Genomic DNA, 27,492 nt, shown 5'->3' with positions numbered 1-27,492 from the left:
GAATGATGGAGTCACTCTGCCTAAGACCACACAACTGACAGCTGGTGAGTAGCAGAGCTAAATTGTAGCCTCATCTTTTCACTACTCCATCACTATAAACAATGTATCTCAACTGACAGAGATTTTGCCTCTCAGGGGGCATTTGGCAATGTCTGGTAACATTTTTGGTTTGCACAACTGGATGTGCTACTGATAACTAGTAGGTGGGGGCTGGAGATACTGCTGAACACCCTATACTGCACAGGACAGCCTCACATAACAAAGCATTATCTGGTCCAAAGGTCAACAGCGCTGAGTTGGAGAAATCATTCCAAGAAGCTGAGTACATCCTACTATTACTAACCAAGGAAAGAACAGTTAACCATTTACTGCTGCTATGAGCTCAATTAAAACCTAATGACTGTGTTTTTAATCCTAATTTTATCAACTGTATCTGACGATTTAAAAAGCAAATATTTATTTCTAGGCCACTTTTTAATAGTTAGATATTCCCAAGGAAATTTCCTAAAATTCTCAGCCTCACAAAGATAACTTCACAGTTTTTATTAGAAGCTTAAGTAATGTGTCCATTTTGGTCAGAGCCTAAGTAGTGGGTGGCAAAACAAGATCACAACCATGAAGCTACCGGGTTGAGAGGTAGCAACATAAGTTATACCATCAGACTGGGACATGTCTGAATTTACTTACTGTTCATATTTACAATATAAAAAATTGATTTTAGATTATTTTGTGGATGTTATAGTTAGGTCAACATAACTACTTTTAAAAACAACTATTGCTAATTATAGCTTTAATCCGTTCCTTTAATTCATTCAGGTGTTTGTTAGGTACTCTTTTAGCACTTTATATCCATTATTTCTTAACTGTTAGAATCTTTCTACAGGTTACATCTGTTTTACAAATACATGAACCGAGGCTTAGAGATGTAACTCTTTGAGAACACACAACCGATGCTTGAACTCAGGTCTGTCTGACATCAAGATCTCTTCTTTTTTTCTGCATGTTAGATATTGTAGATTAGATTTATTTTTCTTAAATTGTTTTCTTAACTTTTCCTTTAGGTGATAAAATATAAATATAGTTAGTTTTGTGTTATAGCTTAGACATTTTCATAAAAGTTCATATTCTTTTTATAAAGAAAATTTAGACATCGAGAGACAATTATTCCTATTTTTAAAATAGCAGGAGGGAAGAAATATTATTTTCTATATTGATGCAATATGATTCACTTATTGTCATTTGGACTTATGTGACTGATGTATCTGGGCACGCACAGGTTAGTTTAATAAGAGCTGCTGGCTACCCAGCTGGTCTCTCCTGATTAATGAAGAGTGCATTTGGAACATCACAGCTGCACTCTGTGAATTCATGAATGTACGGTTGTAATCTGATTTCAAATCACCTAGTACATTTCAATCAAAACCAAAATTGGCTTCCTTACAAAAAATTTTCAGTTGCTGACATTGTAACATGTTGTTTTAGAGTAATTTTACAAATACTGTTAAGTCATTAAAATTGTAGCAGTTAAGATGTTTAAACTAAAGCTGAATTCAAATAGTTACTAAGGCCCATAGGAAATTATTTGTCTGACTTCATTGGTATTTCTATTTTTTAAAAAAGTTTGTCAATATATGTATCTAATGTTAGTACTATTAATTCTTTTAATTGATAAAAGTAGAATTAAAAACAATGTTAGAATAATTTTAAAATCACTATATACTTATTCAATATTTTGATGGTATATCTTTCTAATTTACTTTCTCTATAACATGTCCAATTCTGAGACATTGTTTTTATTTTCTTCAGTGAATTCATAGAACATCCATCCATCCATCCATCCATCCATCCATCCATCCATCCATCCATCCATCCATTTATCCATTTACTGTTCCATTAAATGATGAGACTAAGATATGTCTTAGCTCTGCTACCAACCAGCTATCAGCTTTGTGGTCTTATTCATTAATTTACTTGCTTTGTTTTTTGCAAAATATTAAAATATAAATACAACATTATCTCCTTAAGAAATTCATAGCTTTTTGAGAAAATAGACAGGTAAATAAATCCACCAGTATAGCTTTGGCTGTAGCATTAACTTTTTCTATGGGAATCAGGAACTGTCCCACAGAGATGGTGAGAGATAGATGTAACATTCAGTAAAGGTTGCTGTAGGAGTTTTCAATTTCATGATTTCTTCTGGACCTCCCAATAAGGTGATAAGAATGTAGAGTAAATCAGTTTTGATTAATATTTATTCTCCATTGTGTTTCCAGCTAGATACTATTACAATTTTCCATTGGCCTCTAACTCCCAATCTAATAAATAATGACATAGGAGAAACCTGATGACAGTGGTTTCACCAGATTAAGTTCTCTTTTCCTCCCATCACTGAAATCTCTCATGAGGTTGATTAAAGCTCAGAGTTTTTCTTCTGTTCTTAATGTGTAGCTTGCATCTGAATCATGACTTCAGGAGCTTATTATCATTTAAGAACAGCTTCCCCGTCTCCAGCCTCCTTGTGTTGTTCAAGGAATGAAAAAGGAGAAAGGAGTCAACAGACTGGCATTAGAAATACAAAACTTTTCTAAACCCATTAGGTTTCCACTTATGTTTCATTGGCAAAACTGCGCCACACAGCCAAGTATATTTGTATGGGAGGCTTGTTAACACAGGCTTCAAAAAAATTGACCACATTGTGCTCCAAACAAAAATAAACAAATGTTTTGTAGGGAGGAAGGGGAGAAAGGATACTCAGTAGGTAAATATCAGAACCCACAGGGTGGATCTAATATATAGAATGAAACTGGAATCCAAAAAAAATAGCCTTCATTGATGTGTGCTGAGTACCTCAAGACATCATGAACTTGCCAACAAATTTTGGAAACCTCACAGCTGAATTTTTCTCATTTCTTTTTCATATGCCCCCAAGTGATTGTTATAGGATATGGAGTGCTAGGATAATGGAGGTGTGTGTGCACAGAGGTATTATAACCATGGTGTCAATGTACCCTTTGAAACTAGGATGGAGACCATAGGTAATTTTGTTTTCTATTCTCAGAGGTCCCATGCTATCAATCAACAAATAATTTGTGAGCCAGACTTGGCAATAAGGATGAAGTAGGACACCTTCTCCACTTTCTGACCCTAATGGATGTGGCCTGTGTAGGGCAAAAAGAGCCTTCACATGAGAAAGCTGTAAATAAGAGTGCCCTCCATATATAGTCAAGTTTTGCCTCTCAGTAATTTGTAAACTTGCCAGTAAAAAAAAAATTGTTGTGGTAAGACAAAAACAAATGCAAAGATATAGAAGGACATAAAGTTAAGAGAGAGGTTTCAGGTTTTAATGTAAAGATGAGTTATTAAATTTGAATGGTGAAGAAGAATAAGAACTTAGGAATAGCAAAGAGGTTTCTAGATTGAAAGACTCGATGGGTGGCAGTGTTTTTATTTAAGATTGAGATTACAAGGTACAGTAGAGTATTTGGAAGATATATAAGAGCTTGGAGGATTGGAGATTATTGAAAGATTTGAATGGCTCCTAGTGAATATTTCATTAGACTTTGGAAATACAGATCTGAAGCTTTAGAAACTATTAAGGAAAGACCATATATATTTCAGAATTATATGTCTATTGGTTTACTAGGGCTGCTGTAACAAATATCACACATTTGTCACTTAAAACAATTGATCTCATAGTTCTGAAGGACAGAAGTCCAAAATCAAAGTGTCAACCAGCAATACTCTTTCTGAAAGCACTAGGGGAGAACCCTTTTTTGACTCTCCTAATTCTGGTGATTGTTGGCAATCCTTGGTTTGTAGACATATCACTCCAATTGCTGTCTCTGTCTCTCCCATAGCATTCTCCTCTGTGTGTTTTGTCTACATTTCCCTCTTTTTATGAATCTACCAGTCCTTGGATTATGGTTCCCCTTCACTCAGTATGGCCTCAGTGTAACTTGATTACATTTTCAAAGACCATATTTCCAAATAATCATCTTCATAGGTACAGGGAGTTAGGATTTCAATGTATCTTCTTAGAGGACACAATTCAACTCACCAAATATGTGTGACAAAAGAAGCCTCAAAAATAGATGTGCTCACCTAGACAGAAATGTGAAATAAGAATAGGACCAGTGATGGCTTCTTGAAGGTGTTCCACTGTTGAAAGGAGAGAAAAGTAATTAGAGAGGAGATAAAAATATGACATGGTCAGAAAGGTGAAAAAATAATCTAGGAAAGTTGTGTTTTAGAAACCAAGAAAAGCCAATGTATTACAAAAAAGGGAGTTGACAAAAGATTAAAAATCCTTCAGGGACTTCAAGTGCATAAGTACCGGAAATAGACTACTGTATCTTTTTAGAGATGGAGCAGAAGGCTGGGAGAAGACAGACAATTTAAGAGGCAGAGAGACACTGCAGTGATCTAGAAAGATCATGATGGTTGTCTGAACCAGAGTAGTGGCAGTGAGAAAAGAAGACTGGCCCATCAAAAAGTGGGCAAAGGATATTAACAGACATTTCTCAAAAGAAGACATTCATACAGCCAACAGACACATGAAAAAATGCTCATCATCACTGGCCATCAGAGAAATGCAAATCAAAACCACAATGAGATACCATCTCACACCAGTTAGAATGCCAATCATTAAAAAGTCAGGACACAACAGGTGCTGGAGAGGATGTGGAGAAATAGGAACACTTTTACACTGTTGGTGGGACTGTAAACTAGTTCAACCATTATGGAAAACAGTATGGCGATTCCTCAAGGATCTAGAACTAGATGTACCATATGACCCAGCCATCCCATTACTGGGTATATACCCAAAGGATTATAAATCATGCTGCTATAAAGACACATGCACACATATGTTTATTGCGGCACTATTCACAATAGCAAAGACTTGGAATCAACCCACATGTCCATCAGTGACAGACTGGATTAAGACAATGTGGCACATATACACCATGGAATACTATGCAGCCATAAAAAAGGATGAGTTTGTGTCCTTTGTAGGGACATGGATGCAGCTGGAAACCATCATTCTCAGCAAACTATCGCAAGAACAGAAAACCAAACACCGCATGTTCTCACTCATAGGTGGGAACTGAACAATGAGATCACTTGGACTCGGGAAGGGGAACATCACACACCGGGGCCTATCACGGGGAGGGGGGAGGGGAGAGGGATTGCATTGGGAGTTATACCTGATGTAAATGACGAGTTGATGGGTGCAGCACACCAACATGGCACAAGTATACATATGTAACAAATCTGCACGTTATGCACATGTATCCTAGAACTTAAAGTATAATTTAAAAAAAAAATTAAAAAAATTAAAAAAACAAAACAAACAAACAAAAATAACAAAAAAGAAGACTGGGCAAATTATTGAAGTACAATGAAAAGGAACTAGTAGAAGGAGTCAAGGGTGACTTCCAGGATTTTTCTTTGAGAAACTGTCAAACTGGGTTGACAGTTATATAGATAACATAGCAGGTCCATCGAGAGACGATGATTTCAGTTTAGACAAGCTGATGCTGTATCTGTGTCATTTTCTGGGTGAGGGGAATAGTGGGCTGACAAGTATAAGTACTGAAAATTCAGACAGTCGTTGGGTCTAAAAGCAGATATTTGGGAGCCATCCAAAAAGAAAGATGGTAATTGAAACTATGAGGATGGGTGGCATCATCCAGAGACAGAATATACACTTTTTAATGTAAATTTATCTAAGAACATACGTGACACGCACCAATGGATGGATGGAGGATGAGGCATCATCAAAGAGGACGAGAAGACCCAGCAAAAGAGGTCAAGAGGAAAACCGGGAGAGTGTTGTGCCAAGATAAGAGATGTCTTCATGTGGGCAGGGTTGTGAACAGTATGAAAGGCTGTGTAGATGTCAACTAGAAGAAGGATTGAGGTGAATTGGAAAAATTAAAAATAAATAGAATATTTATGTGCATGCATGTGTGTGTGTGTGTGTGTATGTGTGTGTAGTCACTTTGATGAATTAAAATCAGATGGATGCAAGACTAAATAAAATTCTTGGCTGGAGAACTTTCAATCATTTGGCCATGATGGAAGGAATGGTACCTGAAAGTGAAAATGACTGAATTGAAAGTAAAGTTCATCGGCATACATGAAATTGACCAAGGAAGTATGGGATTTAACATCTCGTGGGGAAAATCCGGACAAGAGGGAATGTTCAAAGATAGAGGAGCGAGAATCATGATTAAGTTTAGCTCGAATGGGTCAGTTGGCTTTATATAGGAAGCTGGCCACCTTTTCCATTGCATCAGAAAGTAAGTGGGAAAAGAATATTAAGTAGAGATAGACGATAACACCAGAATAAGCCTACAAATTAGGGAAGGGTGAAAAATAAAACAATTCAAAGACATTATTGCCTACATTTCACATGTTGTTTTTGTGCTACTTACAAGGAGCAAGTCAATCCTGTTACCTTTTGACTTTTTCTTTTCTACTTTGGACATTTTTTACTGCTAGTTTCAACCACAGAAGCTCTCTTTTATGCGGTCTTTGACCTCCCCCGACAACCCCCATCAGAACACTTCCTGACAGCCGAGTCATGTCACTGGAAAGCTACTTCATATTCTTTTTCCCCAGGGAAAGGGGAAAAAGCCAGGGAGCTTTCACTGGGCACCCCAGGGACTACAGCTCACATTCCTGCCAATGTGACCGCGATCAAGGGTTTTGATATACAGTTCTTGTTTCATAATTTGTATACTCAAATCTTGCTTTTGATTTTGTGCAATCTAATGCAAATCAGATTGGATGAATATTTTATATTGTTCTTGTAATCTGCAGTATAATTATTTTAAATATTTTGCAGATAGGTACTTCCTAGGCTTTTATTTTGCTTTGCTATTTTAGTTTTTTCTATTATTACTACAAGTTATACTGTTGTAATTAAACATTAAGTACACTTGGGGATGAAGGCGTGGGTGTCTTTTTCTTTTTCATCCACAGTACAGGTTTCAAATGCTTGCATGGAAAGCTTTGGATAACCATACTTAGGGAACATTAAAAATGATTTTATTTTGGTTGGCTCAATGGTGATCCAAAGAGGGGGTTGTGGTAGTGGTTTCAATAAAATTTCACAACCAATGGGAATCTTTTTTGAGTTTGTGTGGAGTGCCCTTAATGCTGGAAATAATCCTGTTGGCTAGGACTCCAGAACTGTACAGATGAGAAAAGGATGCAGGAAATTCTGTTGTTTACACATGTGGCTGCAACTGAGACGCTGGAGCAGCCCAGCAAGCCCAGAGGGTAAGAGTGTTTAATAACCTTGTGGTTTTCTATTTAATTTTTATATTTTCCTGCTGAGGCAGAGCATGTGTTGTTCTCGGAGCAAAGACAGTTGCTTACAAGATGCAGAGCAAAACTACTATAGAGCTGGGAAGCAGAAGGATTTGGAGTTTCTTTTTAAAGTGATTTCTTCCTTTCCCCTTTCATTTTTCCACTGTGGGTGTTATTATCCTGACAATTTGTCATACATTTCCTGTCTTTAAAAAATAACTGTATACTAAGCCAAACTCAGGTAAGAATTTCAACTCTACATTTAGACAGCAATAGTGTATGTTGATATTAAAATTTTGTTTCATAGTTCCAAATGAATGTGAATTAGTCATTGTGTTTGAAGGAATCTATATTCTTACAGTAAAAAAGTAAAAGTGTTATGAAAACCTTTCTATCTATGCCTCATGTGCCTTGAGTTCTTTTCATTTGTTGAGTCTTCATGCTAAATTATTGTATTCATTAATGGAAAGTATATTTCAAACTTAGCATGAATATTGATTTCTTTACGTGTTACGTGTATAATGTGGAGGAGATAGGGATACAGAATAAACTAATAAAATCCTGTGCATAATAACAATGATGTTTAGTTATATAGAAATAAATTGTAAAACTGAAAAAAATCTCTGGAAACCATCGAGAAGCATTTGCTTATGTTTTCTGCAAAGATAAATTATCAATTGAGTGTCAAGTGGGTACATTTATTCAATATAGGAAAGATTCTTTAAAAATGTAATTAGAAATATGTCAGTAACATAGGCACCAAAATATATAAAGTATTTATTGATGTTCTTATTTACATCAATGCCAGCTTTTCTGTTTTCTAAAATAATGTGAATGTGTTTTTGCTATCTTTTTGTGGGAAATAGTGTTATTACAACTTTTGAGTAAATATTCTCTTGTTAGTAAAATATGTTATTGACAATAAATATTCTTATATATCCAGTAAATATTCCTGAATTCTATTTCATATTTTAATGAAAACAATAAATTAGAGAGAAATATTTATAAGTTAGTGACACAGTATCTATGTAGGTTTGTGTGATGTATTTGAATATATTCAGAAAAATGCTTTATGTGAATTGCTTTATTTTCCAAAATCTCATATGTTCTTATGAAATCATAGATCATTTCATTGTCTCTCTTTTGCATACTTCATATGTTATCATTGGAGTCAATAATTGCTTGATCACTGGGACATAGTTTTTGGGCCTCACTATGGGCGTGGCTTCAAAATAATTTATGATTGTTTTATCTAATTATTAGAGCCACAAAACTATGGCTGTAATTCTTAAAATACAAAAAATGATCTCAGGTCATCATATCTCTTATGCTGATATTACAAGACCAATTGAATTCTGCCATAATGCCAAAATATTCAGAAATTCCCTTTTTAGCAGGTATATCAGTCCTAAAGAGATGCCAGAGCCTTTAAAGAAAAGTTCAACTTCTTGAACTGAGTGTTGAAAAACTAGTAGAACTTGGATAGGTGCTGAAAGCAAGAGGAATACTCTACTTTGAACAAGTAATTGGCAAAAAGGGTTTTGAACATGAATTAGCACATAGCACAAAAGAACGGTGAGTAATTCATTGATTGGAGCAGAAAAAATATGACTTTGTGAGTAGCAGACATTGTACTCAATACATAGAGCAGGAAAAATTTATAGAGCATCTTACCATTTCACACAGAAAAATTTGGTCTTTACATATCATACAAAGGGTCCAATTGCAAGTTTCTGAAAAGAGATGGAGTTTCTGTGCCTCTTTTCATCATCATTACCATCACCATCATCATCATCATTTTGCCAATACATAATAGCAGTTGCTGCATGCAAGATGATTTACATACATATCCACAATTTTTATAACTATGCAATAAAATGAACAATATTTTACACATTATTTTCATTTTGCACATGAAGGAACCTGATGTTCAGAAATGTTCAATGATTTGCTGAAAGCCACAGATAAAGATAGTGAGGGAACCAGAATTTCAGATGTATTTCTGGCTCCAGCGCTATTTCCACTATGCTGTACTGGTATTCTAGGAATGTGAATCTGGCAGAAGTCAAGCAGAATGGTTTGAAGTGGACATCGGGATTATAGGGTGCAGGGAGGAGGCAGTGAGACAACAGTCCAAAGATCCATTCCAATATTCTATAAATCCAGACCAATCACCATTCTGTCAGTTGGGCCACGCATTTCCTTTGGGAATTGAGAGAAGAGAGACTGACACTGCAAATAAGGGGTAATTTTTACATTTAAATTAGCTGCTCTCATATTCAACACTTATGCTTTTCTATCTTCTACATTTTCTTAAATCTACTTAGAGAAGATATCTTTTGCATTCTCAGAGAAAATGTCATCACTGATTTGCATTGAATACTACCTATTCACAAATGAGACATGTGAGGTGGCCAGGAATGACACTGGGGATGCACTGACTTTCCTCTGTTTCTTTTTGATATGTGATGTCAACAAACACACAGCGACCAAATAGTCTTAAAACTATGGAATCACCAAGTTATTATCAAGTAAAGGCATTGTATAAGTTTCATTTCAATGGGTGAAAAGCATATATAAAATTCACATTGTAACAGATAGTGTAAAATACAGTATATTCAAAGTAAAAAAGAATAGAACTTATTTATTAACATGTTTTTCTTCATATATCCAAACCTTAAACACATTGCTTTACTTCTTCTCAGAGTAGAATTAGTGTCTGGAATAACACTCATTTTCTTCTTCTTTTTTCAATGAAATTAAAATTATAGCTTATTTCATAATAATGAGTACTTTTTGTTCAATGTACTTATGATGGAAACTATGCTATCATTTTATAAACATGCTATCTACTAGTTTAGAAACATACTATCATTAAGTAGCCTTTACTGAAGGAGTATCTTTTTGCCATACATGAAAACAAATGAGGATAGTTGAAATGCAAAGATTTGGTCCCGACCTTCACATTTTGTTTTTGTACAGGTCTAGGTTGCATTCTAAGAATATATTATATAGAAGACAATTTGTATAACTAGTACTTCATCCTCAGTGCCCTGACTAATTGTAGATGTTCAACGGAGATTGAATGTGAGCCTGAGACCTTGATTGTAAAAAGGAAAACTAGATATTGTATTGGAAGTTGTGCTCAAGGCCATTTAATTGTAGTCATAGCTTTGCAAAGGATTGTTAACATTATTATATACTTAAATATTATCTGAGTTGATTTATATTTAATGATATTTCCTAAAAGAATTGCTGTTGTGTGTAGTAAAGGCATAAAAATATTTGATGTCAAAATTTTGATAGAAGGATTTTTTGCTAGCTAAAGAAAAAGGTGTCCTTAATACTGAGAAAAAAAACATATGCTCACTGCAGAATTTATAAATGTATCTTATCATAGCGTCTGTTTCAAATTGGTAGGATTAAAGCTTCCAAAAATAAAAGTGGGATTTTTAGTCACTGACTCGGGAGCATATGTTTCTAAGCTGCAGTAAACATTTGGAAATATAACACAGGTAAAGAGGCAACAGTTCCCTGAAGAAAAACCTGTAGCAACTTTAGACTCATTTTCATTTGTAAATACTTTTGAGTGTTTCATACAATCTTTCCTTTCCTCCCTTAGTGAATTTAGGATTGTGAAGGCATTAGGTAAAATATTACATTTATGACATCTGCAAAAGATCAAATAGTCTTATTAGTCAGCCTATATTCATGAATTTTCTATCTTCTTTTGGCATAAAGGGTTTTGAACAAGGGTTTCTTCTCTGAATGAGAAGAAAATGTATTTCACAATAAAGCATGAAAATTATAAGATGTTCAGTGGGATTATAACATTTGGTAGCACAGGAAAAAAGAGAAAGATGTGGAAGTGCCATAATCCATTGGTGTTTCATATAATTCTAGAAGGTTCTGTTTATAACCTCTTCTTAATTTGGAGCTAGAATATTCCCAGGGATTGGCTGAGGGTTCAGGTGAGCTTTGCTCTATCTTTGTTTTGAAATCACTTTACAAGTATTGTCAATGGTAGGAATGAGTTGGGTCAAAGCAACTGCCATCCTATTTGTGATACTGCCCAGGCTTTTTCAATCTTTTTGTAATAATGAAACTTAAGTTACGGAATTTATGATTGCATGGATTAAAAATGTGGATGTCGCAATTATGCCGTGCTACAAATGGCCTCTAAATGTGTTAATGTTATATGAATTTACATGCTGGCTTTTATGTTTTGGGTATGGGACTAAATACATTTGACCTGATAATGCAGATTAATGGGAGAAATTCCAGTATTCATGGATTAGAACTAGGAGGGCTATTTCGGATACAGGCTTCTCACAGAAGGTCGGGGCCTAAGCATAGATACTGAATGCAAAACTCTGCTCCTGGACCTCACATGGTCCATTCATTGTCTATAGTTGGCCGTCATTGTTTACTCTGTGGCTATAAGTTTCTTCCATATTACTGAGCAGGATGTTTATCTGAATTAATATAAATGACACACTCGAGAAGCATAGATCTTTATCCAAAACAATATCAGAAGTAGAAATAGTGCAGAAGACAAACTCCACCTCCCATCTGCTGATTCTTTTGAAACCCCTTGGTTCTCTTATCTCTGAAAGGGATACATGGCTTTGTTCTTCCAAATATCCTGTCCACTTTCCACACTGTTTCAAAAGTATTTCTGGCCAAATAAGTGTAAATCTTCATCTTTTGTAGATACAGATCATCATCATAGGCGTATTTGTGTATTATTTAAGTACTTGGGAGAATAAAGTTGCTGACAGCAATTAAAGTGGTGTGATTGGGGTTAACCTCACTTAAAACTGTTTCGTTATTAATTTTAAAAGCCTACAAGCATTTAATATCCAAAAGCCACCTTCTTTAGAGAAGACTGACTTATTTAGTGGAACTTGTAATGCTTGTCTTTTGGAAGAAAAGGAATAGTTCTAAGTCACTCCGTTTTAGATTTATCCATGTAGTAATAAATGTCTACCATGTCTCAGACACTGTTCTAGCAATGGACGTAGAGATGTGAATAAAAGTAAAACTGCTTTCTTTTCATTAAGCATTTAGTCTAGCTAGTAAAGCAATAGAATCCATACATACTATATAAATATATATTAAGTCATGATAAGTACTGTGAAGAAAAAAAAGAAAATTCAGGCTAAAAGGGAACAGAACATGCCTGTGCTCTTGAAATGGCCAGGGAATGTCCCTTCTGTTAGGGTGGAGGATGTAAGATACCTAACCACGAGGAATCTTGGCAGGAGAGAGGTAGAGGCAAAGGAAATCACATGTGCTAAAGTCTTAAGTCAGAAGAATGTCTGTCCCTTCAAGGAATGGCCAGATGGCCGGCAGCTGCTGGGAATGAGCAAGGCAAGGAGGCACAGGCGGAGGCATCTTGGGGAGGAAGTAAATCCAGCTTAAGCTTCAAGATATTAGGGTGGTGCAAAAGTAATTGTGGTTTTTGCCATTACTTTCAATGTTTCCATGTTCACCAACCTAATATTATTTTACTTTTAAAAGGCCTCTTCATACCCCAACTGTAGGAGCCTCAAGTCGGGAAATCACGGATCCCGATGAAGAGTTCAGAGTGGTTTATGTTTAGACCGTGAGAACATCATAAACTACAACCCCTTTATTCTGAGTTTGATGGGAAGCCATTTGAATGTTGGGATCCTAGAAATATTGTAACATAAGTTGAGTGTTTAAAGCATCACTCAGCTGTAGACTGGAGTAGGGAAAAGGTAGAAGTGGGGAGGCCAGATACAATACAATAGTCCAGGCAAGAAACAAGGTGGTTTGGAGGAGTTATTAGAGATGGAGTTTTTGAAATTCTGCATAGGCTGTATTTCATATTTCCTGCCAGAACTGGCAGAGTTTCCAACAGTGATGTGCAGTGTGAAAAGGTAAAGGAATCAAGGATAACCCCTAAGTTTGGTCTGTAAACCTAGAAGAGTGAAATGTGCATTTATTGGCACAGGAAACACTGTGGAGGAGCAGGTGTAGATGAGAGGGGAGTTCACGTGTTTGTTTTTAAACATGTGAAATCTGAGATGCTGATTCGATATCCTTAGCGATGTTAAGTGGGCAGCTGGACACATGAGCCCAGAGATAAAGGAACATCTCAGACCAGAGATACAGATATTAGGAAATTTCAGAAAATTAATGAATTCGAAGGCAAAGGCTTGGATGCCTTCACCCAGAGCAATTGCCCCAGCCTGAAGTCTCAGTGTTGGAGGGCCTCCAGTCAGAGGTGTGAAGCTGAGACAGAACGTGGGCAGCTACCAGGGAGTAGGAAGAGAACCACGACAGAAGATGCCCTCAGAAGCCAAGAAAAGTGAATGATGAAATGGACAATCACATACAGGGCTTCTGACTGGTCAAGTAAAACAGGAATTTCAGGCCTGGAGTTGACCATTAGATTTGCAGTGTAGAAGCCACCGATTTTCTGTTTTGTGGCAAACTAGAGTTGAAAACGATACCATGACTTCAAGAGAAAATGAGATAAATGAAAGTGTCTTTTAAATAATTTTTGTTTAAAAAAATGCCAATGATATGGAATGGCTGCTGGGTGGGGATCGAATTCTTTTTTTTTTTTTTTTTTTAATGTTGAGGGTTATTACAGCATGTACATTTGCTAATGGGAATAATCTAATCTAGAGAGAGGTATAAACTGGCTAAACAGGAGAGGAGTGTATTTGAGGAAGCCATGTCCTCGAGTGGATTAGAGGAAATCAGGTAGAGCATACAAATGGGAAGTTTGGTGTTAAGAACATGGAGTGAGTCTCTGTAAAAACAGACAGAATGACGTATGGGTATCGATTAGACACATAGATATGATGGAACCAGTGGAATGCAGTTGTCTTATAATTACCTATCTTTTCTAAGTGAAATAGAAAAACTTCTGCAATCTCAACAGATAAGGCAGAGCTGAAGAAGATATGAAAATTTTGAAGATAGAGAATATATGGAGTTACTCAGTAGAATGTTTGTGAATTAATCAGGGAAAAAGATTAATTTCCCTGTGGTAGAGTTGGCTTGGCTATATTAGAGGCCCATATGAGGTTCAGAGTTGAGAAACTGAGGTGACACCAGATAGAAAAGGGTGCGTTTTCTCGAAGCATGATCAAGTGTGTAGGTGCAGACATGGAGCAGGAAGATAGCTGTAATTCACTGACATTAGAGTTTCTAAGCAAGTAGGGTCACAGGAATGCCAAGCTTGCTCAGAGCAATTTGTTAAAACTGGAGACAGAATAGGGAGGAGAGAGTGGGTGTGATGCGGATGAGGAAGAGAGAAAAAGCAATACTATCCATTGATAGGAGGCCATAGTTGGGTCAAAGAAGAGAGTTATGGGGACAATAGTAAAGGTAATCAGAGTGCTTATCATTAATATGGAAAGAAATGCTAGCGTGGTAATGGGATCTAGGTGCATATCCAGCCGGTGGGTGGGTGAGGTCATATTATTGGAATTAATAGGAGCTGAGAGGTGGGGATATTGTAACGACACTATATGTGAAATACTTTGGACATTAAAATTTTTCTTGTCCCTGAAAACATACCCAACTTCTCCTAATCTATTAACATAATTAGTTTCATTAGATAAATGTTAACATCCATTCCCATGCCAAGACTCTACAGTGTTGTCAGTGATCTCATTTACTTTTCTCTCTGCTTATGTAACGTTTTGATCAGTCCTACAGACTGTATTAAAGAACAATCTTCAGCCAGGGATCAAAGCAAGACAAGGAAGTCTTCAAATACAACAGATTATAAGCCCATAATATTTTTTAGGTATTTATCATTTTGCCAAAATTGTGGATAAAAATAAAATTATATGTATTAATAATGTTAAGAACACACGAATTAATATTATTTTTAGGTTTTTATTTACAATACAACTGCTATTTTAACAATGACATACATTTTTTAAATTAATAATTATTTTTTTCCCATGCTGTCTAAACAGCTTTAAATATACTGGGATTTTTCAAAGCTTAGATAAGAATGTTCAGCACACATATCCAATTTTTAAAATGATATTCATTTTATTTTTGCATGACTGTTGCAACATCACCTCTTCTCTATTATGTGGCCATGTGGCAGAGAACGAGAATGTCACATTCACTTACCTTTGAATAGCAGGCATAGCTACTTCGGTGTGCATTTTTATTATCAGTACAATATGTTTTTCAAGCATATATTTACAAGTAATATTATTAGTAGTTATCTTAATGTTCTCTATTTAGGAAGCCTCTAGGTGTTAGAGACAGCAATATTGCCAAAACATTCTGAACATGTTTGAAAAAAATCAGAACACAGTTTTCTATTTCTGTAAAATTCTCTGCGGAAAAGAAAAGTTCTTGAAGTTTTTTGAATGCTCTACAGCTATTTTGTCCAACAGAAATATAACTCAAGCAACATTTGCAATTTAAAGTAGCTACATTTAAAAAATTAAAAAACCAACTTGTGACATTAATTTTAATAATATTTTTGATTTAATCCAATCTTTCAAAAATATCACTTCAAAATGTAATTAATATGAAGTTATTAATGAGATAGTTTACATTTTACGTTTCATGCTGTGTTTAATTAATACTCACCAAACATCACAATTCAGGCAACCTTCATTTCAAGTGTTTGCTAACTACATCTGATAGGTGACTACCGTTTAAGACAGCACAGGTTTAACACTCCAGAATGTAAACGGTTCAAAAATATCTTCATAGCAACCGTAGAATATATTTCATATTGATATTTATCTCCTTGTTGAAAGGGGGAACACACATGGGTTTGAACGTCCTTATCAAGGAAGAGAATTTACCTCACGTTTTCTGAACCAGTGTTCTCTGGGTTCTACCCATAGCTCTCGTGTTATCATATTTACATACTTATGTTATTTTGATACTGAGAAGTATGTAAAAGACAGTGGCCTCTAGCAACAACTGAGACCAATATATTTTCTGCTTGCTATAATTTAAGAAAATTTACTAATTTAAGAAAATTTAATAGGTATGAAAATCAGGCAATGATAAAAATGATAAAACTCAATTTAGGAGTCCACACAATTCTTAGTACTTTTTCTCTTTGTTTTGTAAATTAAATGCAATGTATAGATCTGGGAAATCATGAGATATTTAAGAAAAACAAGTAAAAACTAGAGATTTTGAGGAAGATTCAAGATATGACATTATAGGAATTACTTGGGAAAGAATTGAAGAAAGTATTTACATGATTGGGAGGCAAAATAAAAAGCAAGCAAGCTTTCAGAAATCTAAGAGTTTAATCTGGTCTTCAACTCTTTGCAGCTTTCCTTGCACATGACATCCATTTTCTGTTTCAGGGACGGAAAGACAGATCTTTTAAGAAATATAAACACTGAGTATTCACTTCCTGTTATTTTGACATTTTTAATCCAGTTCCTTTACTTGTCTTTACTAAGACAAACAACTATGTCAAAATAAAAGGAAACAAATGAAAACAGATCCCAGATCAATCAGCAGTTGTGTTAAGGATTCTGCTTTCTAGTTAAATTGTTTTTTTCTTTATTTCTACCTTCTCCTATGTCAAAGGATGAAAACCAGAAATATCAACACTTAAAAAAAAGATGATTGCAGAGTTGGGGGCCTCTATGTCTGAATAAATTACTAATTTATTTTTGTTAACATGGAGAAAGTATGAGCAGGGATGAACGTTTCACTAGGATTTAAGCAACTAATCTTCAAATCAAAAGCTAATTTTTTTTTTTTAAGATTCCATGTCTTTTCCTTCTCAAGATTACAAACTTATCTATAAGTTTTATATTATAGATGTAACTTTCCCAGTGAAATCAACATTTTGGATCTCACAATTATAAGAAGTAGCTTACATATTGCACAACCATTCTATCTTGTTTTTCAAGTAACATATCTAAAATTGGATTACTTGTTTTATATTATATTAAGATGGAAAGATTAGAACAAAACATGTGACAGATATTGTTTTTATCTTAGAAGAGTTCATATAAATATAATGATTCTGTAAATAAGATTAGAGTGGTCAGGACAAAGAATCCAGCATTTTGTCAAATATTACTAGCTGCTGTTCCTAAAATTTTTGGTGATATACATGCATGTATTAATATTTCTTTTTGTTGCATAATAAAATAACATTTGGTTTTTGAATCATTCCATTGTTATTTCATTGCTTTTACTACACATTTTTATTTCAGTTTTCCTGAAGATTATGAAGCTCTTTGGCTTTAGAAAATGATTGGTTTAATGCCTTTATAGTACAATATACTAACAAAGTGTTTTATTTACATACAAAATGAATTTTACATGATTTTATTTTTAAAAATTTATGTCATAAGAAGTATATATTCTAAAATTTATGCTGTTGCTATTCAGAGGTAAGTAGCCTTGTGATTTCAAAATAGATTATGTGTTTTAAGAAAAAACATAATTATGAAACTTGGGAAGTTTCATGTTCACGAATAATTTTGTTTTCTCAACATCCTCTGCAATTACATTAATAAAAGCATATCATTCAAGGACTAAATCCAGCCTGCAGTAATTTGGAGCATTCATAAACGTAATTGAGCTTCTACAATATTGTGCTTTGAACATGTTGCCACGGGTGGGTGAAAGCAGCTGGCTTTCCTGTCTCAAATATTTTGAGAAATTTTAGAAAGTAAAGTTTACTCTCAGCCAAGAAGTCCCTCATTTTCCATAAAGGAAGAAGAATTGACCATATAAATATTGATATTTGGGAGATAATTCAGGAATTTTAGAGAAACTCTAAAAACACAGTTTAAGTTTGTGTTATAGTTTGTGTTATAGATTATGGAATTCTATTTTTTCCAGCTTTTGATGTACATGAAAACCTATTGAAAATTATAATATTCAAAGCAATTTGTTTTTAATAATTTAATGCTATTTTTGTTCTATTAAAAATGTTAACATCTAAATAATTTGTAACAAACGTAATTTTGAAAACTTTTAATTTAAATAGCTACATAATTTTTAAAATAAATACATACTTATTTCCATGAGTCAGATTTTACACATAATCAAAAGTAAGCTCCATGAGAGTGGACCTTTACATCTATTGATTCACTGGTACATCTTCAATGCCTAGAATTTCATGGCTGGACCATAGTAGAAATTTGATAAATATTTGTCAAATGAATGAATTCGAGATTCAAAAACTAATAAATGTTTATTCTTATTCAGCTTTAACAACTTTCAGGAATGAGTAGATATCATTATATACATGTGTGAATGCTTATAGTAAAATGACCATTAAAATACATTGCTTTACCTGCATTTGCTCATTTGTTGCTTGTTTTGCTTTTGTTTCACATGAGTTACTGAAATGTTTTTAAAACTCAAAACTGGAAAACAATCGAAGTAAAGACAAATGAAAATAAGTATACTTTAAAAATCTTAACATTATTTTACCACTTTTTGTTTTTCATTATGTGTAATTTAATTTGCATAAAGATTTTTTAGTCAAATTTATATTTAGAGATAGATTTGAAAGTGTTAATCTTTAAACAGAGTACATATGTACAACAGATGCTGTTTTAAAAAATACAACAAACAAAATCTAATAACACCAAAAAATTTGGAAAGAGGTAGTAAGCAACTGTCTTACACAAATTCAATTTTCAGATAGATTTTAGTCTTGTCTTTTTTTTTTTAACCAATCAAGTTATTTGTAAATCTTACTGAAAAACTTCATATAATGGACAATCATTTGCATATACACACTCAGCAGGTGGTAAGCCCTGTTCAGACTTAGCAGATATCACACATGTGATTTATATCTGATTAAAATGGAAATACAACAATGAATCAACGTATTAGTTTACAATATCATTAGAAAAATATTCAGGAAAAATTTTCTCCCTATCTGCCTTAATCCAGGAAATCATATCTCTGTTATTAGCATATCTTATTCTCCATCACTTTTGAATGATTCCTGAATGCTGGTGACTCTTGGGTAATTGTAAACTTAATGCTTTTTTTCCAGACAGGTTGGGTTCTCTAGGATCGTGATTTTTAGAGAGTCTGTTTTGAAAAATTTTCTTTTCTTTTCTTTTTTCTTTCTTTTTAAAATTATACTTTAAGTTCTGGGATAAATGTGCAGAATGTGCAGGTTTGTTACCCAGGTATACACGTGCCATGGTGGTTTGCTGCACCGATCAACCCATCATCTACATTAGGTATTTCTCCTAATGCTATCCCTCCCCTTGTCCCCCACCACCCAACAGGCCCCAGCGTGTGATGTTCCCCTCCTTATGTCCATGTGTTCTCATTGTTCAACTCCCATTTATGAGTGAGAACATGTGGTGTTTGGTTTTCTGGTCCTATGTTAGTTTGCTGAGAATGATGGTTTCCAACTTCATTCTTGTCACTATAAAGGACATGAACTCAGTCTTTTTTACGGCCACATAGTATTCCATGGTGTATATGTGCCACATTTTCTTTATCCAGTCTATCATTGATGGGCATTTGGGTTGGTTCCAAGTCTTTGCTATTGTGAATAGTGCTACAATAAGCATACATGTGCATGTGTCTTCATAACAGAATGATTTATAATCCTTTGGGTATATACACAGTAATGAGATTGCTGGGTCAAATGGTATTTCTGGTTCTACATCCTTGAGGTGTAAAACAATACAGAGCCTTCATGGAAACTTTGAAATAAACAGTTTCTTTTCTATGTTGACAAAAACATAAGAGGTTGGGCGCAGTGGGTCACGCCTGTAATCTCAGCACTTTGTGAGGTGGGCAGATCACCTGGGGTCAGGGGTTTGAGACCAGCTTGGCTAACATGGTGAAACCCCATCTCTACTAAAAATACAAAAATTAGCTGGGTGTGGTGGCATGCACCTGTAATTCCAGCTACTTGGGAGGCTGAGGGTGGAGAATCACTTGAACCCGGGAGTCAGAGGTTGCAGTGAACCAGGTTCTTGTCACTGCACTCCAGCCTGGGCAACAAGAGCGAAAAACAAACAAACAAAAAACATAAGAAAGCAAACAATTTAGGCAGGCAGAAGGGTCTTTAAGAAAGAGGGAGATGGAACAAGATAGACAAAGTAGTGAAGAGATTGAAAGGAAGAAGGCTTTCTGGAATGGGAGCATAGTGAGATAGCAGTAATGACAGGTGAGGATCCTGAGGTTGCGTGAAGCACAGAGGACTGCAGGCTGACTCTCAGAGGTAGGGAGAAAAACTGAACCTGGAAGGTAATGTCCAAAGCCAGAAGAGACAAATACTGGGCTGAGGTAGGATTTAATATGCTGAGAATGTTCACTTAAAGGGGAAAATAGCTCAGTCACTGAATGTGGTACCTTTTAAATTGTCCATCTGGAAAAATAGTGTAAGATTCTCCTACCACTGCTGATTGAAATAAAACTGTCTAAGAACAAATATACTCGCAGTGTTAGAGTTTTACCATTACAAATCAGTGCCTAATCTTTTCTTGTTAAACATTCTATTGTTAAAATAAAAAGCTTGCTAAAGCTACACATCATGGTTGGGTTTACAGAAAACAAAAACAGATTTTCGTATTTCCCTTAAGAGTATTAAACATTTTGACAGGAAAATATATTTGAATAATTTTATTTAAAAATAGATTCAAAATTCACATTATGTTAAAGCATCCAATAGCTTTCATTCTACTTTATAAAATGTGATAAAATTTTAAGATGTATTTTGTGATGAAACTTAATTCTCAACTAAAGACTCTATTCCAGGAGAAATTTTCCTTTTAATTCCTGGACCATGGTAATCATTTAGAAATTGTGGCTATATATGATTACTGGATTATGGTCATTTTAAAGCAATAGAAAACAACTTTCACGTAATAGTTTACTTTAAGTAATAGAAAAGCATTTTAAAGAACAAAATAGCAAATTTGAATAGCGCCTCTATAGTTTAGAGTGACCAAATACCTCTGTAGCAGAAGGTGTGTCTTTCAGATGTTGAATATTAATTGGGCAGGTTGACATATTTGAATATATCAAGAGGAAGCAAAATACAAAGAGGCAGGGAAAGAAATCATGACCCTAGTGAGTATTCAAGCATTTCCTGTGTTAAAAATGTGAAGGTACATATTTTAGTTCAAGCTGGTGCTTCTACTTTGTGTGTGTGTGTGTGGAAGAAATATTCCTTCTGAAGAATTAACATACAGAAATTGAGTACTGACATCCTAGAGTCAGTGATAGTATTTGGACTAAAAGTGGATGAGACAGAGAAGCATGAATGCAAATAAAAATTTTTATAAGTTAAAATGAGCAAGACTTTATAATTGACTGGATATAGAAGACGATGAAGAATGGTTAGTAAGGGAAGCCTAAATCTTTGGCTTACACAAACTGAAAGGATAGTGGTGCCTTTTATCAGTAGGAAAAAATGAGAAAAATGGAATTAATTTTCTATAGAGTGAGAAGTATTAAAGGCTTTATCTAAACTCCTTAAAGCAGGAAAATTTATGCTTTGCTTTTAGAAAACAGAATGAGTATTTTCTTTACTCCAATTTCTAGGAAAAGGAGGAAAACATTTTTTCAATCTGTTTTTTTTCACATGGAGGAATTTTCTAGCTGTGCAAATTATTGTTTTGCAATTAATCACTTTTTTCTAGGCTTTTCTCTTAATTACAGGCTTTGAGCACTATTAGCCAGAAATATTTATTCAATTTAGAACATCTCTCTCAATAAATCAGCCACTGAAATAGAAATAAACTGGTTTCATCAAGAAACAATATGAATAGATTTGGGTAATTAATACTTCTTCCTTCAGAGAAACATTATTATAGGACTTTGGACCAGAAATGTAGGTTAGTTTTTCATTCCATGGTCAGTTATATTCAGACATTAACTAAAATCTATCATGTATAATCATATTATTTTCAAAGGAAAATTAATGATTAAAATATAGCAATTTTCTCTATTTAAACATTTCTTTTGATTTACTAAACATTTCTAAAGACAGAGCAATAAATGATAAGGTGAATATCATATTACAGAAACTATATACTTAATGTTTAGAAATAATATCAATAAGAATACCTGGGTTTTAAAAAATGTATATGATCCCAGAAGTGTTTTAAGAACAAATAATAGTAATGAGCATGTTTCCCGAAATATTTCATTTGCAATGAAAACAAATTGAAATGAAAAAAAAATCTCCAGTATGTTTATATTTAAAGGCCAAACACAAACTGTACTAAGGAAAACTAATACTCCAGAAATATTAGAATAAATTTCTTCTTCTGATACACACCTATATCACTGCTAAAGTTTTTGATCCACAAATATTTGCCAGTAAAAATTATTTTCAACAGAATATTAACAAATAGAATGCAGATTGTCTTGCCTTGTAACATAAGGAGTTCTTTACTATTCTATGTTAAAGGAGGATATTTTATATATTTTATGTAAATTTATGTAATCATATAACAATAAACATGCTTTTTATTTGCTAGTTCTGAGATTTTAAGTCATTAAAAACTAAATTTTCTTTGAGAACAGTTCTAAAACATTACAAGTAACTGATCACTTTCAAATCATTCTTCTCTTACTTTTTCCTTCATTTCTTTGATTTACACACATACAAACACGGAGACACCAAATATATTTTCATCTCCAACAAATCTGTGTATTCAAATGGATGGGATAAGATCACTTGTTATGGCCCAATGGACATACATAAACTGCACGTATATGCATTGGGGGCAGTTGTAAACTGCATTTTAATTGAATTATAGAATTAGTTCTCTCTAGATTCATTAGTTGAATGTCTTCCATGTCCTAGTTACTGTGAAGACAAGGATAAATAAGATATAAGTTCTTTGCTAAGAAGCTTATAGACTGGTATGGAAACACATATATTAAAATTATTATTCAATGCCATAAATACAGAATGAAGTGATTAACCAGAGCATGGGAACACAGATGAAAATGGAACAAACTGACCAGGAAATATGGTATAGATTCATCATTTCTCTCATACCAGTCACCCTTCACCTCCATTTACACACACACACACACACACACACACACACACACTGAACTCTAGTTTGGTTTTCAAATAGTTTTGCACTAACTTCTTTTTTTTCATCTTTTTATAGATATAAGATATATGTATTTTTAAAAAATCTGGATCGTGCAGTTCATGTACTGTAACTGTAAGCTAAGAGTTGATGACAGGGCTAGGGCTCTGTAAAATGTGCATTCCATTTGGAGAGGAACCAAGGAAAAATCAGTTTGAGTTGTTTATTTCAATATATCAATTCATTTTTCCCATAGCTTTAGATAATTTGGAAAAAGGATTGTTCACACTCCCGTATCTCATTCTTCATTTTATCTTTAAGTGTTTTGCTTTCCAAATTTTATTAATCCCATGCCTGATTTCATTGTAGCAGATTTTTTATTGTCCAAAGGAGAAGTAGAAAATGGAATAAATTGTTCAAAGATTGATTCTTGTGATAATACCCTCTATCTTCACTGAAGATTTGGTACTAGTAATCAGAAATGTATGAACATTGGTTTTAGACTCTGTATTTTAACTTCAGCCACAAATTCATCATGTACAGAAAGAGAATTTCATGTAGTAAGGATGATCATTTATTGAATGTCTACATTGTGCCTGGGGTATCTGAGTGTGCATATTGTAGCGTATATTCTAACAATAAACTGTAGGTAAAATCACTCCAGTTTTATGGTTTAAAATGAGTCTGGGAAAAGTTAACTTCTCCAAAATATCTCCCCGTTCAAAAGTTAAATCAAGTCACTTTTCACTATAGCCTTCTTCCTATTTCCTTTTGGATGGAGTCATGCTCTGTTGCCCAGGCTGGAGTGCAGTGGCACAATCTTGACTCACTGCAACCTCCACCTCCCAGGTTCAAGTGATTCTCCTGCCTCAGCCTCCCAAGCAGCTGGGATTACAGGCGCCCACCACTACTACTGGCTAATTTTTGTATTTTTAGTAGAGGCAAGGTTTGACCGTGTTGGCCAGGATGGTCTCGATCTCCTGACCTCACGATCCGCCTGCCTCGGCATCCCAAAGTGCTGGGATTATAGGCATGAGCCACCACGCCTGGTCTCCTTTTCCCTTTCCAAGGGAACAAAAAATCTTGCAGAAAATTTCTCTTAAAGAGCTATTGACTATTTTAAGATCAGTAATAATGTCTAAAAGCAGCATTAAATACGGCAATGATCAGTTCGTCTACCTTAGTGTATAATACAACAGGAAATAAAATGTTTTTGTATTCAAGCTAACTTCTGCTATGATTCACACAACATACTCTTGTCTGCTCCATTGTTTTGCATTGTGAGAGAAAGAAATCAGTGAGTTGTGTTCAAGCCACAGGAGTCCCAAGGTGGTCAGACCAAAAATTATGCTATTTTCCATTTATGTTTTCTTACTAGTAGGAAAATCCACTGTTATAAAATGTTGCATGCATTTTTATATTTTATTTCAATTCATGATGACTTTTATAAAACACTTGATTCACATGATTACATATGCCTGAGAATTCTTTAGACTTGTTAATAGTATGTATTATCTGAAAGCATAAAATATATTTGAATACGGGTTTGTTTTCTAGATTTCACACAACAGAACTCAGTGGGACACTTGGGAGTCTGAGGAAAGATTTTTAGGTTGCCAAACAGTGTTCAAAATGTAAAAGTAAATTTGGCTTTCATAAACATAATGAACAAAAGGAACTCAACATTTGAATTTAGCCTTCTTCCAAAATATGCCGTCATTTTTTTGCATTTTCCATTTTAACATTCAAACAGCAAAATAGTTATCTTGGTTCTGTTTTTCTGTGTCTCAACTCTTTGCAAATGGAAATATATTGAAAGAAGATGAAGGAAGTGTTTAGGCTTTTTCTGCAAGTTCAATTATCTTTGTGTTATTGCTCATTATTTTGAAGCAGACCCAGAGAATCTTGTTTGTTATCTATTGAGATTGAACATTTATATAAACGCGAGAAAGGTAACTGTGAATGAAGATGTTGTTAAGCAAATGTTCACAGTCATGTGTGTGGGTGTGCAGGGTAAACATAGGAAAATTGACTACTCGGTCATGAGACTTGCTAAAGGCTTTCCACATCATCTGCTGAGACTCATGCCTCATTTCTATTAACAGAAGGAATATATGATAATGAAATCCTCTTTATCTGAACATACTTGTTTTAATGAGTATTAACTTCATAAGACAAGGAAATATCTGGATAATTTAATTTGGGTGGTAAGATAAAGCATGCATCCACTAGTATTTTGTGATATACTCCTTGTAGTAAAGGCACATGATTAGAAGAAAAGCTAACATTTTCATTATATATGTTATATGTACACATTTCATTACTATTTTGTATTTTAAGTCCATTCAAAATCTCCCTATTAAACTACATTATTTTACAACAACGTATTGAGACTCATTGAGTTTGTGTAGGGTATTTTCTTTTGGAGGAACATGTCTCCTTTCCAGCATAGCTGAATTGAGCTACAACTTGCTGAGATCTGTGAATTTCGGGCCCTGTGCTGCCCCTGTGGTATCTTTGTACTTCCATGGGAGAACACGTTAGTATATTGTGATAGTATTCTGTTTATCATGTCTATTCTCCTGCTTAATCTGGAAGCTACTTGACAGCTAGAAATTTGGAAAGACGTAGTATTTGTAAGGATAGTGCTTAGCAACTGGCTGCTTTCTGATTATTTAAATGAGATTCAACGTTAATGACTTTATGTAAAGTTAATAAATTTAAACATATGCACCTCAATGAATTTTTAAAAAGAATACACCCAAGTAGCCAATACCCAGATCAAGATACCCAATACCCAATAGAATATTGTTGGCATTCTAGAAGCCTTCTTCATGACTTCCTCCTGTCATTACCACTCCAACTGAGGGTAAACACTGTTCTGAGTTTTCATGAGTAGCTTTTCCTCTTTTTGAACTTGTTATAATGGGGATTGTACAGTATGTATTATTTTGTGCCAGCTTGTTTTACTTCGCAGTTTGTTTGTGAGATTCCTCCAACTGTAGCACTAGTTCATCTGTTTTTATTGTTACATAGTAACTATGGTGAAATTTTTGCATCCGCTTTTAGTTTATAGACAAAGATTCATTCCATTTTGAGCAATTAGGAATAATGTTGCTATGACAATTCTTACAGGATGTGGGTTTCCATTGCAGTTTTTATTTGCACTTCCTTGGTAACATATAATGTAAGAACTATCCATGTGATTATTGCCTATGTGCATATTGTCTTTCGTGAAGTACGTCTTCAAGTTTTTAGCATGTTATTGAAAAATCATACGGTTAACTTTTTCTTGTCAGTTTGTGACTTTATGAGTCCTCAGTGGAAATATGCACGCTTAATGTGTTCCTCACGCTATTATTTGCCTTTTCATTCTGTTGACGATGTCTTTCTTCTTATGAACAGAAATTCATAGGCTTAATAAAGTTCTATCTATAAATATTTTTACTTAGTGGTTAATGCTTGATACCCTGTTTAGAAAAATCTTTGTTACCTGCAATATCCCGAATGATTTTTCTTAGATGACTTCTAGGAGGGTTATAGTTTTTACACTTTTAGTGAGCATTCTATTGGGAACTGAATTTTTTTATAAGCTGTGATGTAGCTGTTAGTTCCATATGGACATGATTGAGCTAGTTCCTTTTGTTGAAAAAGGGACCAATAATTTCACATACTGAACTGTCATAAATTAGGTCCCCAGAGATGTGGATCCGTGTTTGGACTCTTAATTCTCTTTCATTTGTCTATTTGTCTCTTTCTGAGCCAATGAGTCATTGTCTTAATTACTGTAGCTTTATATCACATTCATATCCAATAATATAATTCCCTAAATTTGTTCTTTTTTTAAAAAAAGTTTTGGCTTTCTTTGACTTTTTCTATTTTCGAATGGGTGTTGATATCAACTTACCAATTTCCACAAAATAAAATGTATGAAGTTTTGACTGGAATTATTGAATGCATAGGTTGATTTGGGCATAAATGTCATCCTCACAATTTTGAGCTTTCTAGTCCACAAACAGACATAACATGTTCCTTCACTTTTTAAGATATTCTTCAGTTTGTCTTACGAGTGTATTGTAGTTTATAGGATGTAAGCTTACCTATCTTCTGGTACATCCCTAGCTACCTAATGCATGTG

At 34.3% G+C, this 27,492-nt stretch overlaps 1 protein-coding gene across 11 annotated transcripts in view; it reads left to right on the top strand.

Annotated features, from left to right (window-relative positions):
- The window catches only part of CCDC102B (coiled-coil domain containing 102B), a 374,522-nt gene that overhangs the window by 70,658 nt on the left and 276,372 nt on the right, over positions 1 to 27,492 (top strand). For 5 of the 11 annotated variants that reach the window (XM_077975029.1, XM_015122188.3, XM_028838176.2 and 2 more), the window contains exon 1: positions 7,145 to 7,287. The exons of 1 other annotated variant lie outside the window; for it this stretch is intronic. The gene's annotated coding sequence lies outside the window, so the exon portion shown is untranslated. Of the gene's footprint in view, positions 1 to 7,139; positions 7,288 to 7,341; positions 7,559 to 27,492 lie in introns of those variants that run through there. 5 more of the 11 variants (XM_077975031.1, XM_077975027.1, XM_015122186.3 and 2 more) reach the window with 3 other exon arrangements.

This window comes from Macaca mulatta, chromosome 18, assembly GCF_049350105.2.
Source record: "Macaca mulatta isolate MMU2019108-1 chromosome 18, T2T-MMU8v2.0, whole genome shotgun sequence".
Lineage (NCBI taxonomy): Eukaryota > Metazoa > Chordata > Mammalia > Primates > Cercopithecidae > Macaca > Macaca mulatta.
The sequence above is the reverse complement of the archived record's forward strand: the minus strand, read 5'-3'. Positions and strand labels throughout refer to the sequence as shown.